General features: G+C 44.9%; 1 protein-coding gene across 1 annotated transcript in view; it reads left to right on the top strand.

Moving 5' to 3' along the window:
* Nucleotides 1–7354: 7354 nt before the first annotated feature.
* MACROH2A2 (macroH2A.2 histone) overlaps nt 7355–13531 on the top strand; it is a 52823-nt gene continuing 46646 nt past the window's right edge. The window contains exon 1 of the mRNA XM_070364630.1: nt 7355–7622. The gene's annotated coding sequence lies outside the window, so the exon portion shown is untranslated. The remainder of the gene's footprint in view (nt 7623–13531) is intronic.

Below are 13531 nucleotides of genomic sequence, written 5' to 3'. Positions count from 1 at the left end.
AACGCACACACACAAATCGTCCCAGAGCCTTAATATCTCCCAAGAGCTCAATAGCTCTCAGTGGACCTTTCTGTGCCCAAAAACCCAAGCTAAGAATTTTCAAGGAGGAAAAAGGAAGGAGGGAAAGAAAGAAGGAAGGGAAGGAGGAAGGGAGAAGGTTGGGGTGGGCGGGGCAGGGAGACTGGGAGGGAGGGGAAAAAAGAAGAAACAGGTTGAAACCTCTATGGACAGTGAAGGTGTGAGTGACTAAGTCTCCTTTGACATAAACTCTCTTCCCATTCACTCTGATACTCTTCTCCAACCCAAATCAAATGGAAGGAATACTTAGGTGAGGCAGGAAGTCTTCTGTTGAAGCCCAAGCATGAAATTCTTCTCTCTCTCCCTCTCTAACTTCCTCTGTAAGAATAGGGAGGGAGGAACTCAAGGGCTGCTGAGAACCAGACCTGAGGAGGCCACAGCTGAAAGGTTGCAGGAAGCCATGAGCTGCCCCATTCCCACTGTTTCTAGAGCTCATTTCTCTAGTGCCTTGGCTACATCAGCCTCCTGCCCGTGGAGGCTCCAGGGACATGCTGTGCCCTGGTCCACTGCTTTCAGTTCCCCGAAAGGCTGAGCTGGAACCGGCCTCCAGGTGGGAAGGTTAGCAGCCCAAACCAGGGAGCAGCAGCGCCAGCTGAAGGTGAACCTGCTCAGGGGCCCCAGGCTGCAAAGATCCCAAGCAGACACGACCTTGGATGTGATGGGGGTCAACAGATGTTTCATCGATTCTGATGCCCTTTGAAGTGGGGAGCTTGGGGGTAAATGGGTTCAGTCCAACTGCCCTGGGAGACTTGTCCACATAATGGGGGTCTGGGGCGGTGCCCATTTCATCTCTAGCCCCACTCCTGGGAGGTATTTACAGGGAAATAAAACAGAATGGCATCCAGGCATCATCAAGCAGTCATCAAGAGGTGAGGGAGGGTCCCCCTGCCTTCAGAGCTGGGACTCTGGACCGTCAGCCTGATAGACACAATGTATTTCAGTGCCGGCCTTGTCTCTGGGGTTTGACTTACATCACGTGAGGATTTTTCTAGATCAAGAGTGGTGGGAGGTAGGAATTTTCACTTGGCTGCATCAGCAGGAGGTCCTCGTGGTTACATTCACCGACAGCTCACCTCCAAGTCTCTGTGCCCAAACTTCTGCCTGAGATCTTAACAAAGAGGAGTTAATGTGCTGTCATAGAATCTGTCCCGTTTGAGGTTTGACTATACTCTTCCAGAGTCCCTTGGAGAAGACAAATAACACTTTTGTCCACAAAGAGACACCCAGGGGAAAAGTGGTGCTTGGAAGGACAGAGAAGCAACTTAACCTTGGGGAATGCACCTGGCTGCCTGGCGGACAGGGAAAGGACCCCTTGGACCATCTACCTTTGCACTTTTCAATCTGTGTGTCATATTCAGGTGTCATATATATCTTAATGTCTGAAATATAAAAATAAAACTAAATATTTGGGAAAAAACTTGGTAGGGCTAATTTTAAGAATACTTTGGAAAACCAAACTATAAGAACTGGTGTTGACTTAGGAAAGGGTTCAGAGATAAGATAACCACTGACTCTGGTGAACCATTTTTTATTGATAATGTCAAGGTGATTTCTGTATCTATCACCATGTCCTGAGCTATCTTCTCCTAAGAGAAGAAAAACATACCTTTTTGTAACTCTCCTGTGACCTAATCCAGTTTCTTTAAAAGGGCACATATTAAGAAATATTAGATTCCATTCCAAAATCATTGTTAAAATATGAATATCCGGTGGAGTATCTGTTTTGGGAAGAGGGATGGGGACAGGGGGTTTTCCCTTCTCCTTCATTTGTTTCCCCCACCTAGAGTCCTCTTTTCTTTCAGTATTAATGGTAAGATCTAATTTTCAATAAGGGCTACCAGTTGGTGCCTAGAAATCAAGTGGCCAGGACCATTCAATAGTGATTTGCCTTCTTGGCCTCCAAAACCAAATCCAGGGCTTGAGTTCAAGCCCATAGTCCTACCCCATCCATCAGAGCCGTGCACTACCAGGAGGCCATAGCTCTCTGAATGCTTTTACTTTTCTAGAAAAAAACATGTTTCTCGTGCAGCAATCTTAATAAATGCGATTGGGCTCCATTTCTTGGCTTTGAGGTAATGAAAAATTAATTACCATACTTTTACAAGTAATAGTTTCTACTCACAGCACTCCCTTAGAAGTAAATATATCATAAATAGTTACTGTTATACCAATGGCTGGTGGATTGGGCAGCCTGTCGTCCATAAATCCTTTTTCAACAGACATGTTATTTCTTCTGGGGAACAAACAGATTTGTTTTAGATCAGAGAGTCAACTGACAGATGGCCTTTGTAAAAACACACCATTTGTATAAATAAATTATAGTTTTACTATGGGATTCTGCTTGTGTGCATTTGGAAAATCAATGCCCCCATTCTCTAGAATGGGTCTGAACTGTAAAGGGCTATTTCACTGAGGTGTGAGGCCATATCACACAATCTCCCAACACAGATGCTGAAGTCCAAAGTCTCTAGCCGCACGCTGCCACTTCCCATCACAACTGTCACGAAGAGTTCTGCCTGGGGGTACTGGGATGATCTCCCAGGGAGCTCCAGCACCAAACAGAGCAAGATACCAACTGGCACACTCCCCTGAGCTCCAGGTTCTGTTTCCATTCAATTTAATGACATCACGTGCCTTATTTCCCTAACTACAACTCTGCATAATTGGGGCTGACAATGTATTTCCCTTAGAAACATGAAACATTTCATTTTCCTTTACAACAGAGCTCATTGGTTAAATGCTAAACATTTGGTAGATTTCTTTAAAATCCAAGTCAGGCCTTTTTTTTTGCCTGGGCTTTCTCCAGTTTTGGTGAGCAGGGGCACACTCTTCTTTCCCATGTGTGGGCTTCTCACTGGTGGCTTCTCTTGCGGAGCACAGGCTCTAGGCATGTGGGCTTCAGGATTTGTGGGCTCACAGGCTCAGGAGCTATGGCTCAGGGGCCCTAAAGCGCTGGCTCAGTAGCTGTGGCACATGGCATTGCTCCACAGCATGTGGAATCTTCCCAGACCAGGGACTGAACTTGTGTCCCCTGCATTGGCAGGCGGACTTCTATCCACTGCGCCACCAGAGAAGTCCCAAACTGGGCTTAACTCTGAACCTACAGCAGTCTCAGTCACTACCCATCTTATAACGTCCACACATGTAACATACACACCAAATATTTATTTGTTCATATGTGGATGTATATACATAGATATGCATCACACCCACTCATGTAAATCCCCCTTTCAAACCAAAATGTCCTGCGTGCATTCTAACTGGCTTCAGTTGTGTCTGACTCGCTTCAGTTGTGTCTGACTCTTTGCAACCCTATGGACCATAGCCTGCCAAGTTCCTCTGTCCATGGGATTCTCCAGGCAAGAATACCGGAGTGGGTTACCACCTCCAGGGAATCTTTCAGACCCAGGGGTCGAACCCGTGTCTCTTGCGTCTCCTGCTTTGGCAGGCAGGTTCTTTACCACTAGTACCATCCGGGAAGCCCAAAAGGTCAGGACACAGTACCTAAAAGGACATGTTCTATTGTTGTTCTTAAGAACCAGAACCAGTAAAATGTTTCTTTTGTTAGGGGACCATGTTCATTTTAGCCTGAGACACCAAGAATGCACTTTGCTGGCACAATAATTGCCTATGTGTTCTCTCTTTAAGGATATTATTCACTACCCAAAATGATTAAGATTTTAAAGCCACCAGTTCTGATGAAGGAAATAAATGTTCAACATTAATCATGTTTACAATTAAAAATATAATAACAGGAAAGACTCCGCATTTCTCTCATAAAAAACTTTAACGTCAGATTGCCTAATATTTTCCAGGCTATAAGGTACATTTAGAGGCTGTGTTTGCTTCTTAGCATAGTGGAGAACTGTTTAGCTTGATGTTTTGTGGGCATTCATAACCTCAGGCTTCCAAGTTGCTATTTAGAGTTAGGCCAGTTGGTGCCTTAATGGAATTAATATACCATCTAGAATTGCCTAACTTACATTCAAAGAAGAGCTTAAACCAATGATTTCCATCTGTTTTTATGACACTCCCAGGGAATCTCAGGTTACTTCAAAGGAGATCAGAATGCTCAAATGAAATTACTCTGGACATAGAAATCTCATACTCATGTACTTAGATATGTCAGATAAAAACATACACCTACATGATATAGTCTTCTAGAAGAGGTGAAGATCAGGAAATTAATAAGGTAATTGCATCCCAAGATCTCAGAAGGGTAAGACTATCACAAATTATAATAGCTGTCATAAACCAGATTAGAACTAATCATGGAAAATAAAAGCCCACTAAATTCACACAACATCAAACATTTGGATCACAGAAAAAGTAAAATGGCTTGGAGGGTGGGCAAAATTGAACCTATTTTTAAAATTGATGATTTTGTGGATGAATTACTAGCAGACCCAACAGAATATGAATCTGGTAGCATGGCTAATTCATTTCTTTCATCTCTAAATCATGTGACATGCCTGTCTCTTAAGTGAAGAAACAGTTCATCCTGCATCTCAATAAAATGTTTATGAGAGATCCTTGTTGCTAATGGAGTCAACTCACAATCAATACATTTATTCATAAAATCACGCACACATACAGGTCAAGGGTTAAGAAAATATTTTCATTGCAACGGTAATCAACCAAACGTACTATAGTCATGCTTTTCACTGACTCCTTGAGGATATGGATTGGGAACGGTCCAAGAGACTTTCGACCTTGTGACCAATCACAAAATTGCTCTGCTTAAAGCAAATGCTTCCCTGGTGGCTCAGCGGTAAAGAATATGCCTGCAGTGCAGGAGACCTGGGTTCAGTCCCTGGGTCAGGAAGATCCTCTTTATAAGGAAATGGCAACCCACTCCAGGATTCTTGCCTGGGAAATCCCATGGACAGAGAAGTCTGGCGGGCTACTTAGCAACTAAACAACAACCACAAAACAAAGAGAACGAGGCTGCCACTTCCTAATTGTAACTGCGGGCAAGTTTCTCTCCCGCTCACTGCCTCAGTTTCAACACCTGTAAAAAGGAGAAAACAACACCCACCCCATAGAGTTGCTGTCAAGATTACATGAGTTAGTACTGGAAAAGCTCAGTGCACGCAATAAGCATTCAATAAATGTAAGGTCTTACTAACATTATTTATTATTCACCTTTTCAGAGGCTCCCTGTGTGGGGAGGCCATTGCAGAACTCAAGATTATTGATGAACTCATAATCCTGTTGACTATTTCAAATGTATTTTAACTATACAATATTATCTCAGTGCTAAATTCCTGTTCATGTTCTAAATGTTCAATAATAAATATAGACAATTTAACTAGATCTGCACATTAGGTTACATTTTTGTCCCCTCTACATCCTGAATACTAGATTTTTCCTATCACATAAAGGGTTTGACCAAGTGAACTCTGGGATCTCTTCTAAGAACCAGACTATTATGAAACTGACATTCCCTTGATTCTCTGAATTTCAACTACATCATCTATTTGAAGCAACCAACCAGTATGAAAGGGGAAAGTCCTATCTAGTAAATTTCTTAGACTCAGCCTTTATCAGAAGAGCATATAACAAAATGCTATGATGAAACGAGTGATATAAACTACACATAAAAATGACCATGCGCATATTTTTATTGGGAAGTTATAGGGAGAATGTGAATCTAATATATATTGATGAATTATTCAGCTCTATCTCAGTCAGCCTGGCTGGCTGTGTCACAGGATAGGAGGATTTTTCAAGCACTCCCAGAAGGCTCTTGAGCCCTCTTGAATGTTGGCCTGGAGGTTATTTCTGATCAAGTATAGGCATCAGAAATCTATACAGTAGGGGCTTCCTGTAGGAAGGGAAAATCAAAACCATTATGAGATGCCCCAGGAGATCATTTTTAAACTCTGTAAACATGTCTTAGGAAAAGAGAACTTTGTCCTGACTAGATTTCTGACCTGGAAAGTGACCTTCAAAGACAAAGAACAGTGAAGTCATACACAGGGAGTGTAAGAGAGTATGAAGGTGAAGGAAGGAAGTCCCAAAGAACAGAGACCATTTGGGTCCAGGAGACTTTGAGAAGCCATGTGAGAGTTAAAGACAGAGAGGTTTATTTATACCTTTATGATACATTATAATCTTTTGGGAAATAAACCAATGCTCAAAAAACCCTTTGAAGCACATTTGGTTTAATGTGCTATCTAATTCCATCAACAGCCCTGATTAATTAGTATAAATCCAGAGGGTAATGGACATTTGGGGTCTTCCCACTTAAGTCTATTGGAGGCTTTTACACTGAAAGATTGCCTAAACACTTACACATTTATAGGATCAAATACACGTAATATTACCAAATGGAAGAGGCTTTGAAATGCATCCATTTGGCCAGTGTTGGAGAACTGTGTTTTCCTGTGGGTTTCTCTTTTGTGAAGACATCAAAAATTTGCCTCTCCTTTTGTCAGTCCTTTGACTTACCAAGAGCGGGAGATCAGAGGAAACAAGGATGGCCCATAGCAAGTTAGCTTTTCCCACTGAAATAAACAAATTCCTTTGACTCAACCCCCCTAGCCATGGAGCCCTAGCTAACATAATACAAAGGACAGAACTGGCTTCCAGTAGAACAGAACTACAATAAATTCCATTTTCACACCTGATATTGTCCACCACACCCCCATAAATGTTTTTTTCCCAGAAACTAATAGAAATTGGTCTTTAAGACAATAGCCTCCTGCTAGTCTTAATACCTACCAAAAATACAAATTAACACCCTGTAAAAGCAACTGAACTAAAAATTATGTCCATGCACACAGTCTTACCCATGAAAACATACATCTGCTACTCCAAAGAATATGCAACACTGGATTCTATCTTAATTTATAAAAAGCTAAAAGGCAGACATGGATATAAAGTCTTAGTTCTCGTGGCTGTGGCCACCCAACGCTATCGTCCCAGTGGTGGACACAATCGTTAATGTATTTATTATTCTTTATTATTCTTTAAGGACACGAGACATTGGAAAATGGCATTTTTCCCTTTCACCTTCTAAGGCTTTCCCCAGGACTACCAGATGAACGCCCACGCCACCTTCTTCCACCAAAGGTGGATCCCGCTAACAGGAGACTCTGGATCGAGACCATAGCGCCTCAATCACCAGCTCTGGGGGAAGCCTCATCTTAGCAAGTAGCCTTCAGCGCATCCAGCGGATCCGCCAGCTAAGCGGAGGCCGCGCGGTTTCATCATTAATGTTCCTGAAGGACAATAGCTCATCAAGCCCCACCGAAAGCCCCGGACCCGTCGCGGAGCCTGGGCTGGCGGGGGATGAGGCTGAGCGACTCCTCCTAGAGGTGGTTATGTGGAGAAGGAGCAATCCCTTCTCCCTCCTCCTCCTCCCCCCGCTACTATCCGCGGCCCGGAGAACTGCCGCTTGCCGCCATTGACACGCACAGATAGAACCCAAAGAAAGGCAAAGAGTCCTGCCCGGCACCGGCGCCGCGCCGGCCGAACCTGCGCCCGGGAAGCGGCGCGCGGAGGGCACCGGGCGCCCGGAGCAGGCGGCGCAGCACCAGGTGAGCCCGCCATGGCGGTGGCATTATTGTTCAGGGGGCTTCGGGGTCTGGAAACAAAACGCGCCGCGGGGGCAGTGCAGGGGCCGGAGAAACCCCCTGCCCCTCCCCGCTGCCCAGCCCCTGCGGGCGCTCCCCGGAGAGCCGATCCTTCCCGCAAAAAAAAAAAGAAAAAGAAAAATTAATAAATCAAGCTGCCCAACTTGCCTTCTCGGGAAATAAAGGGGGGGGGGGATTGCTAAAGAAGCGGTAAAATTCCTGGGGCCGGCGAGGAACCGGGGGCATCTTGGGCAACGAGGGAGGGAGGAGAAGGGATGCGGGGTCCAGCCGCCGGCCCCGGGCGACGCTGGACTCGAAGGAGCGGAGGGCTCCTGGGGATGCGGAGTTGGGGGCGCAGAGGGGGAGAAGGGAGGCGCCCGGCTGCAGAGGAGGGCTAGTCCGGGGGCGGTGGTCTGCGCAGGGGCCGAGAGAGCCCGGGCAAGGCCGCTCTGGGGGCCTCGAGGGTGCCCAGGTCGGGCGCCGGGTGCTCCGGGCTGACAATGGAAGGGGCGCGGAGGCGCCGGGTGGAGGGAAGAGACCGGGGTCCGGGGGCGGGCCGCGCCAGAGAAGGTCAGGCCGGGGACGCGGGCCCCGGGGGCTAGGGTCTGGGGCTGCCGCGCGGTGAGCGGGGCGCCGCGGGCGGCTGCGAGCCCCGGGCCGGTGCGGAGGAGGGTTCGGGGCCGGGCACTCCCCTCCGGTTTCCTTTCCGGGGCGCCCGGTGCCGACGCGCGCGCTGCGCTTTCCCCGGGAAATGGCGGCCCCTCTGCCGCTCGCTTGGGCAGTCCCAGGTTCCCGCTTTGCGCGGGAAAATAATAATAATAATTAGGGTGAAAAGGAATAAAAGTAAAGTGTCTACGACTCAGGAAAGGGCTGCGCCGGGCGCCAGATGCGGAGCGAATCGCGCGCGGGGCGGGGACCAGCCCTGCCTCCCCGGGCGCCCAGCCCGCTCTCCAGGAGCACCCCAGTTCCAGCCTCGCCCGCCTCCAGAATTCCGCCCGCGGGTGTCCTTCCCCACCTTTCCTCCTGGGGGCGCCCTCCGCTCCTGCCCTCTTTGTTCCACACAACCACGGCCAGGGCACTGAGCCTCTAAAGGCCCAAACGCGCCTCCTGTTCCAGTCGTTTCCAGACCCTGATTATTCCTGGCCTGAAATCGGCCGCCGCGGACTTGAATTAATCCTGGTCACTGCTGGGTTTATTGGCAATGGCCCCAGGGTGGGCAAGGGGATGAAAGAGACGAGGATAGGCTGAGAAACCACAGCGCGGGTCCCTGTGTATTTTAAGGGGGTGCATCGGCAACCACAGCCCCGAAGCCCTGATGGTAGGCTAAAGGCAGTTTGGGTTTTCCAACAGCGCTAATGAACTAAAGTATTAGCCTTTCTAGCCTTTCTCCAGCCCAGGGGAATTCAAAACCTGGCCTAGGTCTAAGCCCCCTGAGACCTCAGGGGCCCATTCCCCAATCCGTCCAGCACAGCAAACGACTTCCTCATTTTTTTCATTTGTTTTTGTGTCGAAATGCAATTGTACCCTCGCTGGGCTGCGCAGTTGCTATTGAAACGGTTCATTAGGTGAGAGAAAAAGAAACACTATTAAGAGCGAACATGTGTCTTCCTGTATGTTGTTTCTTATTTAGGAGCAGTTCCTTTGTGAAACGCAAACCAAGTTACATGTAATTCTCAATGAGTTCACATTTAGCTGAAAGCTATCTCTTACCCCTTGTAAAATTCTTCTTATTTTCAAATTAATGTTCAGAACACCAAGATTTTGAACTTCACTAGTCGGTTTTTAGAATTGCTTTAGCTCAAGATTATCATATAAATAAATATAGGCACTGCTTGGAGGGAAGTTTCTCTTGAATCACGTAATTCACACCTTTAAAACCCTTATTTCCTGTATCCACATTTCCTTTAAAAATAAGCCCAGTTCTCACTCTGGTTTTTCCTACCCTGTCACAGTTCCTCCTCACCCAGATCCATTTACTGCCATACTTTGGACATTATTAATGGTTTCCTCTATTTCAAAACCTTGTAAAAGAATTTACCTTCTTGGATCCAGAATGTTCCAAAGACTGTGACCCTGCTCCCTCACCATTCCGTCTTGTCTAGTTCCCGGGGGTTTTGAGGCGCCTTTGGTCTCCTGTTTCCCAGCGGGTGGGACACCCTGCTAGCTATTGTCTGAGATAACCAGGTCTGTTTTCACTGCTTCCTGCCAGCAAGGCGGGAGAGAATCCTGTCTTAGACAACTTTAAATGAAAGATATCTGTAACTTGTTCAAGGAGGAGGTATGTGCAAAAAAAAAAAAAAAAAAAACCACCAACTTTCTTAGAATTTTTTTCATTCTCAAAGTTAGATGCTATCTTGGTAAATGCTCTTGAGAAGTGTGTATTAACCAGAGGTGAACGGAAAACATGGTTAGAGAGCATTCAACAAGCATTTGTGAAGTACCGGTTATTAAACCCCACTGGATGGGGGAAGGATTCCAAATATGAGGAGATCCTAGACCCTGCTTTCAGAGCGCTTACACACCCAAACCTAGGAAATAAAATATATATGAAGGTAAAAGAAGGGGAAAGGAGATTAAGATTGGCAAACTAATGGAAAATGGGTACTTTTATATACTGCTGACAGGTGTGTAAATTGATATAGCCTATTTGGAGGGTAGTTTGGCAGCGTTAAAATTAATAATGTGCACATTCTATGACCCAGCAATTCCATTTCTCAGTATATATCGTAGAGAAGCAGGCAGGCGTGTACACATATTATGTTATTCCCTTCCATGGCAGAGTTTTGGTAATTTTGAAATTGAAGAAACCTAATGGCCATCAGTAGAGAATGGCTGAATAAACTCTGTACATCTTCTTGGAAATTAGGAAATGGTTAAAAAGAATGAAGTATACCTATATATACTGAGACAGAAAGGTCATTGAGACTTATTATTAATGAAAAAAGCAAATTGCAAAACAATATATATTGAATGGTACCACTTTGATGAAAACAAAATAAAACCATGAATTTGTATAAGTAAAAATGCATACATAAATGGATAGGAAAGGTGTAGAATAAGACACCCACTAAGAGAGACAAGAATTAAAGGGATTGTGGAGGAGTTTAGTCATATTAATCATACCTGTCCGTAACCATTGTTATAATATTTGAAATTTTACAACTTGGATTAATCTGTATGTTGCTTGGATAGCTAAACACAATTAATTTCAAAGTGATTGATAATATGTAATAAAAGCCATAATTAAAATGCTACAACAATTTTTAAAGGGAGAAAAGAATTCTAAGCTGGAAGGGAGGGCTTGGGCAAGGCTTCACAGAGAATGTACCAGGATTGGAGAGAAAGAGGGAAAAGAAACAGGCAGGAGAAGGAAGCCTAATGTAGATGCCAGGCTCTAGCTGGCACCTCCTCTTTCTTCTGCGTGATGATGTACATTCCCTCACAGGCTGAATCCTGGCCTGTCCTGCCTGCCCAGGTGCAGGCTGGGGAGTGAACTAAATGAACAGGTCACAGTTGATTTCATCGCTATGATTCTGCTGCTGCAAAGTCACTTCAGTCGTGTCCGACTCTGTGCGACCCCACAGACTATGATTCTAGGCATACCTTAAGTTAGATGTAGAAGGAAAAAATGAGGACATGAGTCCTAACAGTGGTATTGGAAAATGGCATTTTGAAAAGGAATGTAGGGGGCACTTCCCTGGTGGTCCAGTGGTTAAGACTTCGCCTTCCAATGCAGGGGGTGTGGGTTCGATCCCTGGTCTGGGAGCTAACATCCCACATGCCTCAGGGCAAAAAAAACAAAAACAAAATAAAACAGAAGCAAAATTGTAACAAATTCAATAAAGACTTTTTAAAAATGGCCCATGTCAAAAAAAAAAAAAACCAACTTAAAAATAGATAAAAATGGAAAGGAGTGTGGTGGAAACAAGGATGGGGATTGATTTTCCTCTGGATACTCAATGAGATATGAACTGGGAAGTAGGTTGGAGGGAAAAGTGTTTGAGAAGGTGATCCATTCCCTCTCCCCAAATATTACAAAAAGAACCCCAAAATACTATGCAAGGTGCCAATGGGGATGAAACATACAACAAAGGGTATGAGAAACAGCCCCAGACCAGGGTTCCAGAAGTGGGGGTGAGGGGACTTGGTCTGGTCTCACACAGACTGTAGCCATGGACAAGTTGTTCAGTGACCACCACCCCTTGTTTTATTGTGGCAAAAATTGGGGAGGGGGTCTAAATGACTAATCACTCAGGTCCTTTTCAGCCTTAGGTTATGATGTTGTGAGATCTTATGGGTCTAACATTGTGATGCTTGTGAATTCCCAGGAAGATGGAAGATGGGAATATGAGATTAGAACGAGACGGGCCCAAGGTGCCAGGTCTTGAGGGAAACAAGAGCATTCCCACAGAGCATGTGGCTCTTGGTGTTCTCCCAGGACTGTTTCCTTTCCGCCCCTTCACATTGCCTCCTAAGAGCAATGAGAGAAGCAGAAAGACATCGCTGAGTTTTAAGCCTCATGTTATACACGCATCCAGCACTGTACTATTATAATAGTCACTTTTGAATTAAAATGTTAGCCTGCATTCTATAAAAATAGTCTCTAAAACTTTCTTTTGTGGAAATAAGTCATAATAGCTCATGTTTATTAAATGCCTTCCTGCCTGCCAGGTAACTGTTCCAAGCATTTTATATGAATCGGTGAGTTTCATTCTTACAACAGCCCTAAAGACAGGTACTGTTGTTATACCCATCTTGCAGAAAAGAGAGGCTAAAATGTGCCCAAGGTCACGGCGCAACTGGTGGGTGGTGGACTTAGGACTCCCACGCAGGCAGTCTCACTCCACCAACCACATCCTCCTGTGTGCCCGGAGAGAACGGGAGGTACCAGCACTCCACTGATTCTCAGATTATGTTCTTTGTAAAGTTTTTTAACGTTATTCTATGCAAATTTTCTGTTAAAACTCTTCTTTATGTCACTATTTTACCTGACTGTGTCAATAAAAGATAAAGAGCATCAGATTGAACCACATCACACTGTACTTTAAACTGTCTTTGTCATGAAGTATTAAATAAGATAAATTTGGTGGTTTCTCTGAAGCCCTTACTGTTCATTTATCCATCTCACCATCCATCATACTTTGCCCGATTTATTTGACTGGCATTGCCAATTTCGACTTGGAATGGAGTAAGTATTTCAAGTCAAAATTCCCATGCTTTGACAGAACGTGTATGGAAACAGGCATAGGACCACCAGCCTCGTACAGGGATGTTTATTTCAGCTGATTCTGTGATGCCACAAGAATTAAGTACAGCAATAGTATAGTTTAGGTCAAAATTGCAACACGTGGTCTGACCAAAGATTTGAAGGTCATTTCTGGGTATGAGAAGTAGTCCTGATGATACAGTTTCGATGCCTAAATGTGGTTATTTCCATGACAACAGGATAAAAATCTAATAGAATGAAATAAAACTTTCTGGGAAAACCCAGGCCCTGTGTTCACTGGTCTGGCCTCAGTAATGGTTCATACACAGAACTGTGTTAACTTGTATTTTTGCTGTCTTCACTGTTCAACAAAAGCATAACAGTAAATAGTGGTGGTAGACTAGAGGTAAGTTCCAGTAGCTCGTACCACATAAACTTTTAGATCAGACGATAATTCACTGGGTTCCCCACCAGAGCGCTAAACTTCCAAATCAACCGTCTTCCAGAATTTCAGTAAGGTGGTCATTCACTCAAGCACTGCCCCTGCTTCTAAACTGGATTTTCAGCCCTGGCTATTCTTTAATAAACAGTATAGATCATTGTCTTGGGGTGGAAAAGAAACGAGCCGTAAAACTCAGTAAAGTTTTTCAGGCCTGCGTTTTCTTTT

This window comes from Bos mutus, chromosome 28 (assembly GCF_027580195.1).
Source record: "Bos mutus isolate GX-2022 chromosome 28, NWIPB_WYAK_1.1, whole genome shotgun sequence".
NCBI lineage: Eukaryota > Metazoa > Chordata > Mammalia > Artiodactyla > Bovidae > Bos > Bos mutus.
The sequence above is the reverse complement of the archived record's forward strand: the minus strand, read 5'-3'. Positions and strand labels throughout refer to the sequence as shown.